This window comes from Caretta caretta, chromosome 7 (assembly GCF_965140235.1).
Source record: "Caretta caretta isolate rCarCar2 chromosome 7, rCarCar1.hap1, whole genome shotgun sequence".
NCBI classification, from domain to species: domain Eukaryota; kingdom Metazoa; phylum Chordata; order Testudines; family Cheloniidae; genus Caretta; species Caretta caretta.
Window position 1 is genome coordinate 67,782,246 of NC_134212.1, and position 17,575 is coordinate 67,799,820.

Genomic DNA, 17,575 nt, shown 5'->3' on the forward strand with positions numbered 1-17,575 from the left:
ACTTTAAAGTCTCAGTTGTAAAGCTGAGTTGGTGTCTTTTGGTGTTTTTAATTTATTTTATTTTTTGCTAGTAATATGCAGAAAGGTTGAATTGCATCTACATCTAGTCAGCAATGTTTCTTAAACTGGGACTTTGACAAAAGAAATTTTAACTGGAGAATTCTCTGCATTATTTATTTTTTTGGTTTGACTTTCTAAATATTTGGGTTTCCATGAGATCAGTCTTGCTCACCTTTAAAGAATGCATGCATGCATACAGAAAAGATTTCTACTGAGACACTCAGTTAGAAATAACTGTTTCCAGTGAAAAGGCCAATATGAAATTTTCCATTCTTTTAAATCCCAGGAAAATGTTACTGATGAAAAAGTAAAACAGGTATAACAATTACATTCTCAATAGCACCTTCCCCAGAAAATGCATCTCAGCATGCTTTACAGAGTTATACAATACAGGGTCAGATATTTGAGACCGGGATTAAAGTCAGTGGCACAACTTTCATGAGTAGGTATTCACTGGAGTGAGTAAAGGCTCCATACTCTAGCCTGCAGTTACGAGGTGGGAGAGGAATTAGGATCTATAGCCAAGTAGAATAGTTTGGTTATGTATTTTCAGATGGATTTTGAAATTGGAGAGTCAGTAAGGTAAATGGATGCAGGAAGGTTTCCAGACAACAAACTCCAGGAAAAATAAATACCTTTCCTTTCTAAACCCCATATGTTTTCAAATACCCTAGAGACTTAAAAATCCTCTCACGGTTGGAGTGCTGCATAGACATTTTTATAGTGGATGAATATTACAGCATAAGAATAACTAGTGAGGTCTAAGTGATCTCCTTCATAGTATACCTTTTACATTAATTGTTTCCAGTTTGGAGATTGTGACAGTCCTTCAGAAACTGGTTGTTTTTAAAAATGGTTAAATTTGAGAAACCAATGACAGGAGAGATATGCACCAGAATAAACCATGAGCTTTAGTGTAAGTGTAAATACTGTCATGATATCTACCCTTTGTTAAAGTGCTGTGAGATCTACTGATAAGTAATATATAAAAGCTAAGTATTATTGTTTGGTTATATCTAAAGCCAGACGTTGCACTGAACATTTAAACCAACCCTAGAATGGCTTGCAGGCTTAGCTACCTTGCTCTCCATGTTCATGAAGCCCAGTCTGTCCTCTAACAACTTACTTATTCTCCCTGGAGTCTGTACCCTCTGTGTTTTGGGATTCTTGTTTCCCCAAAGGTCCCTGAGCTTTTCTTTTCTTTGCTCTCTGCCATTGTGCAAACACATGCCTCCTTTTCATTCTGCCAGCTACTTGGCTTCATCTCCTGGTCTCTGGAGCAGTGATATTGATGCTCCAGCCCAGTTAGAATTCATACAGGGAATGGTTCATGTTACTACATACTTCCTAAGCCATTCTGCTCCTATCACATGGTACTTCCACATTTCCTTTGGTCCATACGTGCATAAGTGGTACAGCTAATACAGATCCCAGCAATACGAAGGTATAGTTTAAATGATTCCTTCCAGTGTGCATCACCGTTCACTTGTCCCCCTTGCTACCCATTCACCTAACTTTGTTAGGCCCTCTGAAGTTCCTTTAGTCTTCACTGTTTTTGATTAACCTAAATAATGTTGTCTCATCTGCAAAGTTGGATGCACTGCAGTTCTTTCCTTCTTCCAGATGGTTTATAAATCTTCACCATAAGCAATCCCTGTATAGAACTTTAGACTACCCACTTTGGCCTGTGAAAAATTGAACATTTATGTGTACTCTGTTTTCTCTCTCGGCTTGTTTCTAATCCATTACTTTAATTCTTACTCCATTACTATTTTGTTTCAGTAGTAGCCTCTTGTAAGGGACTTTGTCAAATGCTTCTTGCAAGCTCAAAAAAATTGTCAACCAGTTTACCTTCATTCACTGATTTGTTGATGCTCTCAAAGAATTCTAGTAGATTGAAGGGAAAGTCATGATTTTCTTTAACAGAAGCTGTGTTGCCTTACCTTTATCATATCATTTTCACCCAGGTGTCTAATAATTCTATTTTAAATGATCATGGCAAGCAGTTTTCCTCGTAGTGAAGTAAGGTTGATGGGCTTGTAGCACCCAGGATCATCCTCAGCACCACTTATGAACGTAAGCACAACATTCCCTACTCTCTAATACATTAGCTGATGTTAAGGAGATATTGCAGATTTTTGATAGCGGTTCAGCTACTTCATTCTTAAATTCCTTCAGAACTCTTTGGATGCATATCATCCAGTCCCCTAACTCAATCTATTTAGTTTATCCAAGAGAAGGTGAAGAAGTGACTGCATTATGCTCTACAACTACCTACATGGGATAAAGATTTCTGATAATAGACAGCTCTTAAGGTCATGTCTACATTTACAAGCTATACTGATACAGATCTGCTGCTGCAAGAGCACTCCTGTAGCCACGTTATGCCAATGGGATAGAGCTCTCCAGCTGACATAATAACACCAGCTCAACCAGCGGCTGTAGCTATGTTGGCAGGAGAGTGTCTCCCACTGACATAGCGCTGTGCACACTTTTGCCGGGTTAAGCACACTTATGGTGCTCAGGGGTGTGTCTTTTTTCACACCCCCAAGGGACAAAAGTTTTGCTTACATATGTACTAGTGTACTTAATCTAGAAGAAAAAAGGCATAATGAGATGCAATATATGCTGTAGTTCAAACAGGTTTGAGGGGTTTGCTGCAGAATTTACCAGTGAAGTTCTCTGAGGCGTGCTAGGCAGGTGATCAGATCTGATCATCACGATTACACACCTAGCCTTAAAATCCTTGTTCCAGCATCTTTTGATGCCCGTCCCTCTCCCTCCCCTCATCATTGACATGTTCTCACCTTTATAATCTGAATGGAAGCAGAAGGGATAATCAGGGCGGTTGTGTGGAAAGTAGCTACTTGCTGGATGAAAGGGAGGGTGTAAATGTAAGAGGTGTTTTCAAAATAACCATGTCCTCAGTGCAATATTTTCTAAACAAAATGTATAGCCTGAGACTACCACACCATTGCTTCTATGTACCAACCTCTTTGGAGCAGGGCCAGTCTTTGTTCTGTGCTTGTACAGAAGCGTAGTCCTGATCCACGGCTGGGGTCCCTAGGTACTGGGGCACTATAAAGAATAATTATTAATGTGGGTGCGAAAGGACAGCAGTGGAGTGGTGACTTAGTGAGGGAGGGGCTGGCTCCTCCACGTCTAAAGGGCTATTAAAAAGCCTGACCCAAATGCTGTTTTGACCTACAGTCTGTGCAACCTCAGGGTGACTTCACCGAGGTTGGGGAGGGTTCAATCAGCTGAGAGTTAGTCAAAAGGATGTTGCAAGAAAAAAATGGCATCAAATATTCCGTCAGTTTCCTTTTCGGTTTAGTGACAGTGGAAAGGAAGCCCAGTACGTGGAAGACCCCCTGACTCCACATGCAGGTCACAGGGTAGTTATGTAGTCCATGTGGGGTGATTTTTTTCAAGCCCCACCCAGACACCCGGGCTAACCCTTTGTAACACTGACCCGCCCAGCCCGGGGAACCCCACGCGCCGCTGCCTGGGCAGCCCCCTGGCTGGATGGCAGCGGGAGGGGCCGGTGCTGGAGCTCGCCCGGGGCACAGCGAAGCTCTCCGGAGCGCGGAGCGAGCCGCACCTGCGTTTTCCGAGCGGCGCGGCCCGCTGGGACCAGGGGCGCGCTGTCACGTTTTCCACCGCGGGGGCGGGGGCGTGGGGCTGCGGGCGAGTGAAAGTCTCTCTCCTCCCCGCCCGCGGCCCTGCTCTACTCACAGCGGGGGAAGGAGGAAGAGATCTTGTAAGCAGCTGCGGCTCCTCCCCTAGAGCGCCTCGGCCCACAGGACGCGCGGCCGCCTCAGCTTCCGGGGAGCCCCGCGTCCCGCAGGTAGGAGCCCGGGGGTGCAGGAGTGGCTGGGCCAGGCGAGGCGCGCAGGCGGCTGGCGGGCGAGGGGGGGACAGCGGGGAGCGGCGCAGGAGCGACCGTGGCACTTGGACGGGGCTGGGCGGGAGCCCCCCAAGCTCCTCGCCCCCTTCTTCTGCGGCGCGCCCAGCCCCGACACACCCTGGCGCCCCGGCCCCAGGCCGGTCTCCCGGCAGCCAGAAGCGAGGGAAACTCCCACCCGCTGAAAGCCCGGGGAGCTGCAGCCGGGCAGAACCCGTCAGACTCCGGCCCCTTGGCTGGAGCGTACCCAGGGTTTCTGGTGTAGCTTGACGGGGGGGCTGCTGCAATTGGACCGCAAACTCGGGGGGGCGCAGGGACTGTCGGGGCAGGTCTTTCTGTGCCGTGCAGCACCTAGCACAATGGGGGCCACAGGCAGGGCTGCAATGGCAATACGTGTCAATTGCACTGCTCAGTGACTACTACTAAAAGGACAGGAGCGGTATGTATATGGGGGGAGGGGAGAAGTATAAAATTCCATATTTACATGCCTCCCTATGCACACATTTTCCTACACTTCTTTTGGGTAGTAGCCAATAGCGTGATGCCATGTGATTGCTTCCTGGTAAGCTTCAGGAAAGTGGCTAATACAAATAACCTTCTTGAAATATATTGTTAAATGTTACGTAGGATATAAATGTGCCTTTTAGTCAGCTGAAAGTGTTTCCTCTTCACCTGAATTCCCATCCAGAATGTTGTCACATCACTCGCTCTTCTTAGGTGTGTTGCATTTAATTTCAGAAAGGGGAACTACACAAAAATGAGGCGGTTAGTTAAACAGAAATTAAAAGGTACAACACCAAAATTAAAATCCCTGCTAGCTGCATGGAAATTTTTAAAAGACACCATAATAGAGGCTCAATTTAAAAGTATACCCCAAATTAAAAAACCTAGCAATAGACCCAAACAAGTACCACTTTGGCTAAACAACAAAGTGAAAGAAGCAGTGAGAGGCAAAAAGACATCCTTTAAAAAGTGGAAGTTAAATCCTAAAGAGGAAGATAGAAAGTTTTTGTAAAGGGAAATCATGCCTCACCAATATACTAGAATTTGAGGGGGTCAACAAGCACGTGGACAAGGGGGATCCAGTGAATACAGTATATTTCAATTTTTATAAATCTTTTGACAAGGTCCCTCACAAAAGGCTATTGAGCAAAGTAAGCAGTCATGGGATAAGAGGGAAGGTCCTCTCATGGATTGGTAACTGGTTAAAAGATAGGAAACAAAGGGTAGGGATAAATGGTCAGCTTTCAGAATGGAGAGAGGTAAATAGTAGTGTTCCCCAGGAGTCTGTACTGGGCCCAGACCGAGTCAATATATTCATAAATGATCTGGAAAAGGGGATGAGCAGCGAGGTGGCAAAATTTGCAGATGATACAAAACTACTCAAGATAGTTAAGTCCCAGGCAGACTGTGAAGCTCTACAAAAGGATCTCTCAAAACTGGGTGACTGGGCAACAAAATGGCGGATGAAATTCAATGTTGATAAATACAAAGTAATGCACGTTGGAAAACATAATCCCAACTGTACATATAAAATGATGGGGTTTAAATTAGCTGTTACCGCTCAAGAAGGAGATCCTGGAGTCGTTGTGGATAGTTCTCTGAAAACATCCACTCCGTGTGCAGCGGCAGTCAAGTGAACAGAATGTTTGGAATTGGATAGATAAGACAGAAAATATCATATTGCCTCTGTGTAAATCCATTGTACTTCCTCATCTTGAATACTGTGTGGAGATGTGGTTACCCCATCTCAAAAAAGATATATTGGAATTGGAAAAGGTTCAGAAAGGGCAACAGAAATTATTAGGGGTATGGGTTTAGTGTCTGCCATATGAGGAGAAATTAATATGACTGGGACTTTTCATCCGGGGGGGAAGGCGACTAAGGGGGGATATATGATCTGATAAAATCATGACTGGTGTGGAGAAAATAAATAAGGAAGTGTTAGTTACTCCTTCTCATAACACAAGAACTGGAGGCCACCAAATGAAATTAATAGGCTGCAGGTTTAAAACAAACAAAAGGAAGTATTTTTTTCACACAATGTACAGTCAACCTGTGGAATACCTTGCCAGAGGATGTTGTGAAGATCAAGACCATAACAGGGTTCAGAAAAGAACTAGATATTCATGGAGGATAAATCCATCAATGGCTATTAGCCAAGATGGGCAGGGATGGTGTCCCTAGCCGTTGTTTGCCAGAAGCTGAGAGTGTGTAACAGGGGATGGATCACTTCATGATTACCTGTTCTGTTCATTTCCTCTGAAGCACCTGGCATCTGCCACTGTCAGAAGACAGGATATTGGGCTAGATGGATCATTGGTCTGACCCAGTATGGCCATTCTTGTGTTCTATGTTCTTATTCATGCTGGGAGGTGTGATTAGCAGTTTGTGTAGCGCTAAACATAGTGATGTGTCCATTGGTGGCACAGGCGGCCACTTGGCCTGGAGTACAAACCTTCCCGACCACCTGGCCATGTCCTGGGGTGGCAAGTCTAAGCTCTCACCCATGCTACTGTGGACACGCAGCTAACTTTAGGCACTAACGTGGGTACCTCTGTGTGAGCTGAGACACATATTGCAGCTCAAATGTAAACATAGCCAGAGAAACAAACTGTCGAATGAATGGGAATCCCTGCCATGAGGTGGAGCATATACGGGGTGGATCTAGTGTCTCAAGGGGGAATTGCAAGTGATGCTTCAGGAAGTGAGGGGAAACTGCATTGGGAAAAACAGACATGAGAGTGTGCATGGCGGCTCTTTCCCTCAACCCATAAAATATATAAATACAACTGCCATTGGGTAAGCCATCAGAAATAAATGTCCTTAAACCAAGCCTTAAAATACCTATAAGGTTGTTTTCTCTGTTTACAGTGGAGTTATGCTAGCAGAAAACTTGTCCTCATATCTAGCTCCTTATTGAGCAAGGCCGAGTTCCCAGACTCATTGAGGTTCTTTTGGAAATCCCACCTGCTAATCCTATACCTCATAGTCACCAGAAGTCCTGCATCATGAGAGCCTGTCATGCCTGCAGTGGCTTAAGAGCATAGGTACCAACCTCAGGGCAGACTGTTAAGAACCAGGGCACAAACCTCAATTGGTTCTGAGTTCTGTACTTAGATTTCACTAGCCAATTATCAAGTGTAAATTCCTCCAGCACTATACCAGCCTTAACATGGAGTCATAGACAGTCCCCTGGGGTACTCTGATCTATCTTGTGATAGATGGTCCCTTATACCAAAAATCACAAAATATTCAGATTACTCCCAGTCCCAAAGGACCAGTCCCTTACCCCAGGTCAGTTGCACCTTAGATCTATCACCAAAAACAATGCTTGTAGCCAAGCTTGTAATAAACTGTGTAAAGAGTTACTAACTAGGAAAAGGAAATAAGTGTTATTTACAAGGTTAAAGCAGCTAAACATAGATAAAAACACATGGGTTCTGATCTTAAGTTTCCAAAAGTAATAGACACTTCTATAATAAGCAAACTTTCTGTGTTCTTTAGCACTAACCTAGAGTAAGCACAGGTATTCTTTTGTTTATGCTTAATAATCTTTGCCCTTCAGAGTTCAAGCAGCATAAAAGATACAGTTCATCCTTGCTAGGGCTTTTGATTCCTTCCCACCATCTGCAAATTCAGCTGTTGGGAGGAATTCACTTGCACCTCTCCTGGTGGGGAAGGGGGAAGGAGGAGCAGTCAACAAAGTGTTTTGTCCTCTGATGTTCCCCAATGGTTTGTCTGGTGGTGGTGGCCTTCTTTTCTTGGGCAGGAGATAATGTCTCCTGCTGGAAACTAATATGTCACACTCAATGCTTCTCTTTTGTCTGGTGACTTACAGTTACAAACACTTTCAGTATTGCCTTATAACTAGGACTGTCAAGCGATTAAAAAAAAATAATCACGATTAATCGTGTGATTAATTGCACTGTTACTTAAATAATAGAACAACATTTATTTATTTTTGGATGTCTACATTTTCAAATATATTGATTTCAGTTACAACACAGAATAAAAAGTGTATAGTGCTCATTTTACATCTATTTTTGATTACAAATATTTGCACTGTAAAAAACAAAATAAATAGTATTTTTCAATTCACCTCATACAAGTACTGTAGTGCAATCTCTTTATCATGAAAGTTGAACTTACAAATGTAGAATTATGTACAAAAAATTACTGTTTTAAAAAAAAAAAAGCAAAATATTAGAGCCTACGAGTCCACTCAGTTCTCCTTCTTGTTCAGCTAGTTGCTAAGACAAACATGTTTGTCTACATTTACGGGAGATACTGCTGCCCCCTTATTTACAACGTCGCCTGAAAGCGAGAACAGGCGTTCGCATGGTACTGTTGTAGCCAGCATTGCAGGATATTTACATGCTTCAACCCCCGTGCCAGAGGACATGTGTCCATGCTGATAATGGGTTCTGCTTAATAACGATCCACAGCAGTCAGATACCACCAGCAGAAGGTTGATTTTATTTATTTATTTATTTATTTATTTTTGGTAGTTCGGGTTCTGTAGTTTCAGCATCGGAGTGTTGCTCTTTTAAGACTTCTGAAAGCATGCTCCACAACTCGTCCCTCTCAGATTTTGGAAGGCACTTCAGATTCTTAAACCTTGTGTTGAGTGCTGTAGCAATCTTTGCGTTTTGTCAAATCTGCAGTGACAGTGTTCTTAAAACGAACAGCATGTGCTAGGTCATCATCATCCGAGACTGCTATAACATGAAATATTTGGCAGAATGTGGGTAAAACAGAGCAGCAGACATACAATTCTTCCCCAAGGAGTTGTCACAAATTTAATACATATATATATATTTTTTTAAATGAGCGGCATAAGTATGGAAGTGTGTCCTCTGAAATGGTGGTTGAAGCCTGAAGGGGCATACAAATGTTTAACATATGTGGCACATAAATACCTTGAAATGCTACAAAAGTGCCATGCAAACGCCTGTTCTCACTTTCAGGTGACATTGTAAATAAGAAGTGGGCAGCATTATCTCCCATAAATAAAAACAAACTTTTTTGTCTTAGCAGTTGGTTGAACAAGAAGTAGAACTGACTGGATTCGTAGGCTCTAAAGTTTTTACATTGTTGTTTCGGTTTTTTTTGAGTGCAGTTATGTAACAAAAAAAAAATTTTTTTAAGTTGCACTTTCACCATAAAGAGATTGCACTACAGTACTTGTATGAGGTGAATTGAAATATACTATTTCTTTTATCATTTTTACAGTGCAAATATTTGTAATAAATATAAAGTGAGCACTGTACACTTTCTGTATTCTGTGTTGTAATTGAAATCAATATATTTGAAAATGTAGAAAAACATCCAAGAATATTTAATTTCAATTGGTATTCTATTATTGTTTAATCACAGTTTTAATCACATTGTTAATCACGATTATTTTTTAGTTAATTGCAGGAGTTAACTGCGATTAAGCGACAGCCCTATTTATAACATGGGATACAGATATTATGACATGAATGCATGCAGCAATTTACAAGCATTTCATAACATTTGAACACTAAACATTTGCTTAGAATTCTAATACCTATTTCAATAATACTAACACACAGGTGAGTCAGATGGATTCCAGCTATGTATTTCAGTGTTCATTTGAGAGATGGGGACCTTGGTATGAGCTACCTGGTCTGCCAGCATCATGGTGTCAAAACTATCTAAACCCTATCCAGAGATGTGGTTTCAAAAAATCATTTTAAGTTGTCAAAGCAGCTCTGTATGTAATATTTAAGGGGAAGCCAGTGTAATGACTGTGTTAGAAAAATAGTTGGGGAAAAGCAGAGTTAGCATAAGAATCCACGCAGCGATTCTTTGCCTGAGCTCAGGCCTACAGAATATTTTATGTACTAGTTCATAAATCAGCAAGTTACTGTAAATGCAGCCTCTAAAGGACCATTTACCATCTGGTAGCATGGGATGAAAAGTAATTATGATCCAGAGATGGCAAGAGAAAAGTTCTGGTCAGAATACAGATATGACCAAAGATGTTGGCCAGATGCGACAGTAGCTGTGATATTAAGAGGGCTGCTGACTCTAAAGGCAAGGCCCCATGTACTCTTTTTAGTATGACTCCTTGGTGCTGCATATAGGAAATCCTGTGTCCGTGCCAGGTAAATTCATAGCTGTAGACTTATCCTGAATTAAATCTGAAAGTGAGTAATACAACCAGTGCTCTTTCCCTTCTGTTATTTATTTTTCATATCAAATCACATCAATTTTACACTATTCCTAGACCTTCATTTCTCACTGAGTCACTTTATACAGCCAATGTAACACTATGCGTTGTGGGGGCTTAACTGTGTTGTATAGCTATATGGGGAAAAGATGAAGTCTTGACCACTGGTTAGGGGACACCTTAGGCTTTGGACACCTCGAAAGGCAACTTGGGCTTGTAAAATAAGCATAAAAGTTAGATGTTAAGGTAAGAAAAGAAGCAGTTTAAACGTTTTGTCGCTTGTCGCTTATATTTCAGAGTTAATGTCCCTGTAACAAGTGAGGGTAGTAGTTTGCCCCTCTTTCAGTTATTGGTCTAAGCTGTTTGCAGACAGAATATACTGGGAAGGTTTTTCAGCACAACCATAAGCACTAGAAATGTAGTTTTTAAAAAATTTAAATTTAGGCGGTGGAGCAGAACCCTGTGGCAAATCTGGAGGCAAAGGAGTCACTTAGTAGTTCATGGATCAGGCTCCGTGTTTGTCGCGGAAGTCACAGATTCCGTGACTTCTGCAGCAGCCCCATGCGGCTGGCCCAGGAGCCACCTGAGCAGCCCCGGCAGTACCGGGGTCAGTTGCACTGGCTGCTGCTGGGGCAGTCTTGGGGGGCCTCCTGCGCCCCAGCAGCAGGAGTTTGGATGTGGGGGGGCTCAGGCCTTGGGGTTGGGGCTGCTGCTTACCGGGGGCGGGAGGCTCCCCTCCCTCAGCTCCCCTAGCTCTGCGTGCTGCCTCTGCCGGCAGCCAAGCCCTGCCCCCGCAGTTCCCACTGCCCGCAGCTCCCAGCGGATGGGAGCTGAAGAACCAGGGCTTGGAGCGGAGCGGAGGCAGCATGTGGAGCTAGGGAGCTCGGTAAGGAGCAAGGCTCGGCCCCCCCGCCCATGCCCAACCCGTCCCAAGCACCTGCGCTCTCCCCTGCTCCTATCCCGGGCAGCGACTCCCCACCCAGCACCTGTGCCCCCCTCCCCAGGACCTGCAGCACCCCCCCCCCCGAGCCATGACTCACCCCCTCTTCCTCCTCCCCCCCCCCCCCCCACCCACACACAGTTTTAGTCGGGTATTTTTAGTAAGTCTTGGATAGGTCATGGGCTCATGAATTTTTCCATGACTTTTAATAAAAATACCAGTGGCTAAAATGTAGTCTTATTCATGGGGCCTACCTAGAGGCAGTGTCACCACAAATATGCAAGGAAGTCACCTGCAATAAACTCAGCTTTGTCACTGCTCAGCTGAAGCAAACGATTTAACATCTGGCTCTGGACTTGGGGGAGACACAATAGCACAGAGAGAACCTGTGAAAGAGAATATTGGAACTCAGTGTCATCAGAATAACAATGATGATTCAAATGTACTGGCAAATATCTGAAGTTTGATACTAAAACACCAGGGTTCTCAAAACCGAGCCTGCTAGATTTTCTACAATATACAGAAATTATATAGGGATAGAATGCACAGGTAGAACTAATAAGTAGTGTACTGATGCTTAGGTGATTGCCTTCACACACCTTTTATAATGAATAGCGTTGATGGAGGTAGTCCTTTTTAATTATGGTAAAACACTGCTATTGGCCCCAGCGTCTCAGCTAAATGGTTGGCTGTTGACCTGAACAACAGAGACCTTATGGTATTTTTCAGCTTCTGATATTATGCAAATATTGTATTTCCCTTCTGGCAGCTCCCAGGGTGAAATATCCTGTCGTGCTCCAGGTATATAAGTAGTGAAAAGGTCAGCAGTAAATATTTACAATGTATTGCTTCCAGTCTTAATTCTGGATTCTGCCCTTTGATTTTTATAAAGCTTCCTCTGACCATTGATTTTTATAAAGCTTCCTCTGACCATTCATACAGAGCTAGTTCTGTCAACAATTTATCTGCCTTTTAAAAGGGAGGAATCGCATGTGATTTGGGTATCCAAGCACTAGATATCTGCTGCAAGCTGTGAAGCTGGTCTCTGGTGCATCTACCCTAAGAGAATTTGCATCCATGTTACTGCAGAAGCCAGCTGTGTGGCAGCTGCACTAGTGCTAAACAACTGGTGTAGCTGGGGCTCAGGTATTATGTCATGACAACTTGGTCTGAACAGGCTTTTGTTTCATGGTGGTAAAAATACTAGAGCCCTGTCTACACCAATGTCTATCTAGAGCTGGGCAAAAATGTTTAGACAAATAGTTTTAGACTGAAAAATGCAGTCCCAGTGGAGCTGAAAGTGCACTGATTTTTTTTTTTTTTTTTAATACAACAGAGGTAGTGGTGTGTTGGTGTTAGCCCAGTGGTTGGAAGTTCTTGCTTGGGGTCTGGTAGACCCAGGTTTGAATCTCCCACTTTGGAACAGACCCCAAACAGACTTTTTTTGATTCCTAAAAAATTCCAATACGTTCAGATTTTAGTCTTAGAATATCATGGTTGGAAGGGACCTCAGGATGTCATCTAGTCCAACCCCCTGCTCAAAAGCAGGACCAATCCCCAATTAAATCATCCCAGCCAGGGCTTTGTCAAGCCTGACCTTAAAAACTTCTAAGGAAGGAGATTCCACCACCTCCCTAGGCAACGCATTCCAGTGTTTCACCACCCTCCTAGTGAAAAAGTTTTTCCTAATATCCAACCTAAACCTCCCCCACTGCAACTTGAGACCATTACTCCTTGTCCTGTCCTCTTCTACCACTGAGAATAGTCTAGAACCATCCTCTCTGGAACCACCTCTCAGGTAGTTGAAAGCAGCTATCAAATCCCCCCTCATTCTTCTCTTCTGCAGACTAAACAATCCCAGTTCCCTCAGCCTCTCCTCATAAGTCATGTGTTCCAGACCCCTAATCATTTTTGTTGCCCTTCGCTGGACTCTCTCCAATTTATCCACATCCTTCTTGTAGTGTGGGGCCCAAAACTGGACACAGTACTCCAGATGAGGCCTCACCAATGTCGAATAGAGGGGGACGATCACGTCCCTCGATCTGCTGGCTATGCCCCTACGTATACATCCCAAAATGCCATTGGCCTTCTTGGCAACCAGGGCACACTGCTGACTCATATCCAGCTTCTCGTCCACTGTCACCCCTAGGTCCTTTTCTGCAGAACTGCTGCCTAGCCATTCGGTCTCTAGTCTGTAGCTGTGCATTGGGTTCTTCCGTCCTACATGCAGGACCCTGCACTTATCCTTATTGAACCTAATCAGATTTCTTTTGGCCCAATCCTCCAATTTGTCTAGGTCCCTCTGTATCCTATCCCTGCCCTCCAGCGTATCTACCACTTCTCCCAGTTTAGTATCATCCGCAAATTTGCTGAGAGCGCAATCCACACCATCCTCCAAATCATTTATGAAGATATTGAACAAAACCGGCCCCAGGACCGACCCCTGGGACACTCCACTTGACACTGGCTGCCAACTAGACATGGAGCCATTGATCACTACCCGTTGAGCCCGACAATCTAGCCAACTTTCTACCCACCTTATAGTGCATTCATCCAGCCCATACTTCTTTAACTTGCTGACAAGAATACTGTGGGAGACCATGTCAAAAGCTTTGCTAAAGTCAAGAAACAATACATCCACTGCTTTCCCTTCATCCACAGAACCAGTAATCTCATCATAGAAGGCGATTAGATTAGTCAGGCATGACCTTCCTTTGGTGAATCCATGCTGACTGTTCCTGATCACTTTCCTCTCATGTAAGTGCTTCAGGATTGATTCTTTGAGGACCTGCTCCATGATTTTTCCGGGGACTGAAGTGAGGCTGACTGGCCTGTAGTTCCCAGGATCCTCCTTCTTCCCTTTTTTAAAGATTGGCACTACATTAGCCTTTTTCCAGTCATTCAGGACTTCCCCCGTTCGCCACGCGTTTTCAAAGATAATGGCCAATGGCTCTGCAATCACAGCCGCCAGTTCCTTTAGCACTCTCGGATGCAACTCGTCCGGCCCCATGGACTTGTGCACGTCCAGCTTTTCTAAATAGTCCCTAACCACCTCTTTCTCCACAGAGGGCTGGCCATCTATTCCCCATGTTGTGATGCCCAGCACAGCAGTCTGGGAGCTGACCTTGTTAGTGAAGACAGAGGCAAAAAAAGCATTGAGTACATTAGCTTTTTCCACATCCTCTGTCACTAGGTTGCCTCCCTCATTCAGTAAGGGGCCCACGCTTTCTTCTTGTTGCCAACATACCTGAAGAAACCCTTCTTGTTACTCTTAACATCTCTCGCTAGCTGCAGCTCCAGGTGTGATTTGGCCCTCCTGATTTCATTCCTACATGCCCGAGCAATATTTTTATACTCTTCCCTGGTCATATGTCCAAGCTTCCACTTCTTGTAAGCTTCTTTTTTATGTTTAAGATCCGCTAGGATTTCACCGTTAAGCCAAGCTGGTCGCCTGCCATATTTACTATTCTTTCGACACATCGGGATGGTTTGTCCCTGTAACCTCAACAGGGATTCCTTGAAATACAGCCAGCTCTCCTGGACTCCTTTCCCCTTCATGTTAGTCCCCCAGGGGATCCTACCCATCTGTTCCCTGAGGGAGTCGAAGTCTGCTTTTCTGAAGTCCAGGGTCCGTATCCTGCTGCTTACCTTTCTTCCCTGTGTCAGGATCCTGAACTCAACCAACTCATGGTCACTGCCTCCCAGATTCCCATCCACTTTTGCTTCCCCTACTAATTCTTCCCGGTTTGTGAGCAGCAGGTCAAGAAAAGCTCCCCCCCAGTTGGCTCCTCTAGCACTTGCACCAGGAAATCGTCCCCTACGCTTTCCAAAAACTTCCTGGATTGTCTATGCACCGCTGTATTGCTCTCCCAGCGGATATCAGGAAAATTAGTCACCCATGAGAACCAGGGCGTGCGATCTAGTAGCTTCTGCGAGCTGCCAGAAGACAGCCTCATCCCCCTGGTCCGGTGGTCTATAGCAGACTCCCACCACTACATCACTCTTGTTGCTCACACTTTTGAACTTAATCCAGAGACACTCAGGATTTTCTGCAGTTTCGTACTGGAGCTCTGAGCAGTCATACTGCTCCCTTACATACAGTGCTACTCCTAGTCTTCTCAGCTAGGCATTGGATTGTGATACCACATTCTCTCACTGAAGCCACTGAACAGCCAAGGAAGATGGTCCTTGGATACAAAGTCCAGATCCAACTTCCTTAAAGTTCAAGGGAGTTTTGAGGCAGTTTTAGATGGTTCCATTAGAGCAGTGGTGGGCAACCTGCGGCCCATGGGCCGCACGCAGCCCATCAGGGTAATCTGCTGGCGGGCCGTGAGACAGTTTGCGTAATTTTGCATGGCCGCCTGCAGCTGCCAGTGGCCGCAGTTCGCTGTTTCCGGCCAATGGGAGCTGCGGGAAGCAGGTTTTGGTTTGGGCTGATCTTTAATAGCATTGTTCAGCCTGCCCTGTGTTTATAAAGGGACACTTCCAACCTGAAAATCACATTTTGTCTGAAAATATTGTACCTGGGATAGTTACAAGTAGCAAGTTATCCGCTACCTTTGACAGAACTTTGGATATCGTCAGACTGGACCCCTGTAAAGTCAGCCAGTTTCTCCATTGCTGAAAAGACTCTTAAAATTGATGGAACAATTTCTTTCTCTCTTTCTTTCAATACTAATGTTAAAAATCTGGAGATGATATAGAAAGGAGACTGTCTCAGAAATGGAATGTTTAGGCTTAAAAGGATTGTATTGGTAAATGTCAGTAAATGTTGATTTCACCACATACACACAAACTAACAATGTTTACAGATAGCGAAGTAAAAAAAATGCGGCTTCGGAGCTTGATAGGGTCAAAATCCAATAATTTAGACTTTGGCGCTTTACAAATGGATGAGCAAATGGATTGTGAAAACAGAATCTGTTGACTTAAGCAGATCTATATTCTGGCATGTGATGTTGACAATTTGTGTTTTAACGGTTAATAAAACTTTAACTTTTTGAATCTTAATGTCTGTCATTAAATAGTTGTCCCAGGCATAATTTCATACAACTGTTAAAATTTAAATTGATAAAAAAGTTTAAAAATAAACATCAATATCTGTTAAAATTATTTTAAAAAATTGAATTCTGCCAAGTGTTTTTATGTTAAAGACGTAAATTGACCGTGTTCTTTTCAAAATTGTTTTGTTGATTCAACGTGTGCTGGGGTTGAGATGGGGTTTAGTGTAGACCCTAGCTACAGCAGCAGGAGGGGTTCTCCAGTCGGTGTAAGTAATCTACTTCCCCAAGAGGCTGTAGCTAAGTTGACGGAAGAAAACAGTGTAGTGCTGTCTACAGTGGGGATTTTTTCTCACCCCTGAGTGATGTAGTTAAGCTGACCTAATTTTCTAGTGTAGACAAAGCGTTACTTTCTTTTAACTACCCTTTGACAGTTTTAGTAAAATTTTAATTACTGTGGAACGCATGGATTTTTGATTTAAATACAGTTAACATGGTCCCTGTGAGGAATTAGTTGAGGCACAGCACTAAATTTTTGCCGTCATTAATGAACAAAGCACATTGTCGAAGTATGACTACTGGATACAGTACTTTGCATATTGACTTCCTGGACAATTCAGCACCTGAGGGAGTTAAGTATGTAGTGAATGTTGTGACACTAGTCTCCATTAAAAACCAAACTGTTGACTGATTTTTAACTGTGCTTTGAGCATGGTCTTGCCAAATCTAGCTAGCTTCTTACAGAGCATATATATTCATATATCTATACTGCATAGGTTTCACAAATACAGCTTCAAAGGTCTCTTCCAGCCAGTAGTTTTTAACCAGGGCTAAGCAGAGGTCTTCCAGGGGGCACACCAACTCATCTAGGAATTTGCCTAATTTTATAAGAGGCTACATAAAAAGCAGTAGCGAAGTCAATATAAACTAAAATTCATACAGACTTTTTTATACTACTTTGTATATTATACAGTGAAATATAAGTACAATATTTGTATTCCAGTTTATTTTATAATTTATGTGGTAAAATGAGTAAGGAAGCGATTTTTCAGTAATAGTGTGCTGTGACACTTTTTTTGTATTTTTTGTCTGATTTTTTTTTTGTAAGCAAGTAAATTTTTAAGTGAGGTGGAACTTGAGGGTACACAAGACAAATCAGACTCCTGAAAAGGGTACAGTAGTCTGGAAAGATTGAGAGCCACTGGGGTTTTCCATCCTAGTGTGTATGAGACTGTCTCCTTAAGAGCTAGGTATTGTTGTTGTTTTTTTCCCCTTCTTTTGCAGTCTCTGGAACAGAAATGCAAGTATTTGCAATAGAGGTTTCGAAAGACTTCTGTATTTCTTTTTTTTATTTCCCCGAGCTAGGTGGAGAGAATGCCTGAGCCCTTAGGCCACAGAGGGTGGCTGCTACATTCTCTAAGGCCCAACCTTATAAACTGTAAACAAGGCGTTGGTTTGTAATACAAATTGCT

The 17,575-nt window shown here is 43.4% G+C and overlaps 1 protein-coding gene and 1 long non-coding RNA gene across 3 annotated transcripts in view; one reads left to right on the forward strand and one right to left on the reverse strand.

Annotated features, from left to right (window-relative positions):
* The window catches only part of LOC142072775 (uncharacterized), a 35,226-nt gene extending 32,088 nt beyond the window's left edge, over positions 1 to 3,138 (reverse strand). The window contains exon 1 of the long non-coding RNA XR_012669345.1: positions 3,053 to 3,138. This is a non-coding gene — a long non-coding RNA (uncharacterized LOC142072775). The remainder of the gene's footprint in view (positions 1 to 3,052) is intronic.
* A 449-nt stretch (positions 3,139 to 3,587) lies between these two features.
* ANXA11 (annexin A11) overlaps positions 3,588 to 17,575 on the forward strand; it is a 56,723-nt gene continuing 42,735 nt past the window's right edge. The window contains exon 1 of one of the 2 annotated variants that reach the window (XM_048857222.2): positions 3,588 to 3,907. The gene's annotated coding sequence lies outside the window, so the exon portion shown is untranslated. The remainder of the gene's footprint in view (positions 3,908 to 17,575) is intronic. The other variant, XM_048857221.2, reaches the window with a different exon arrangement.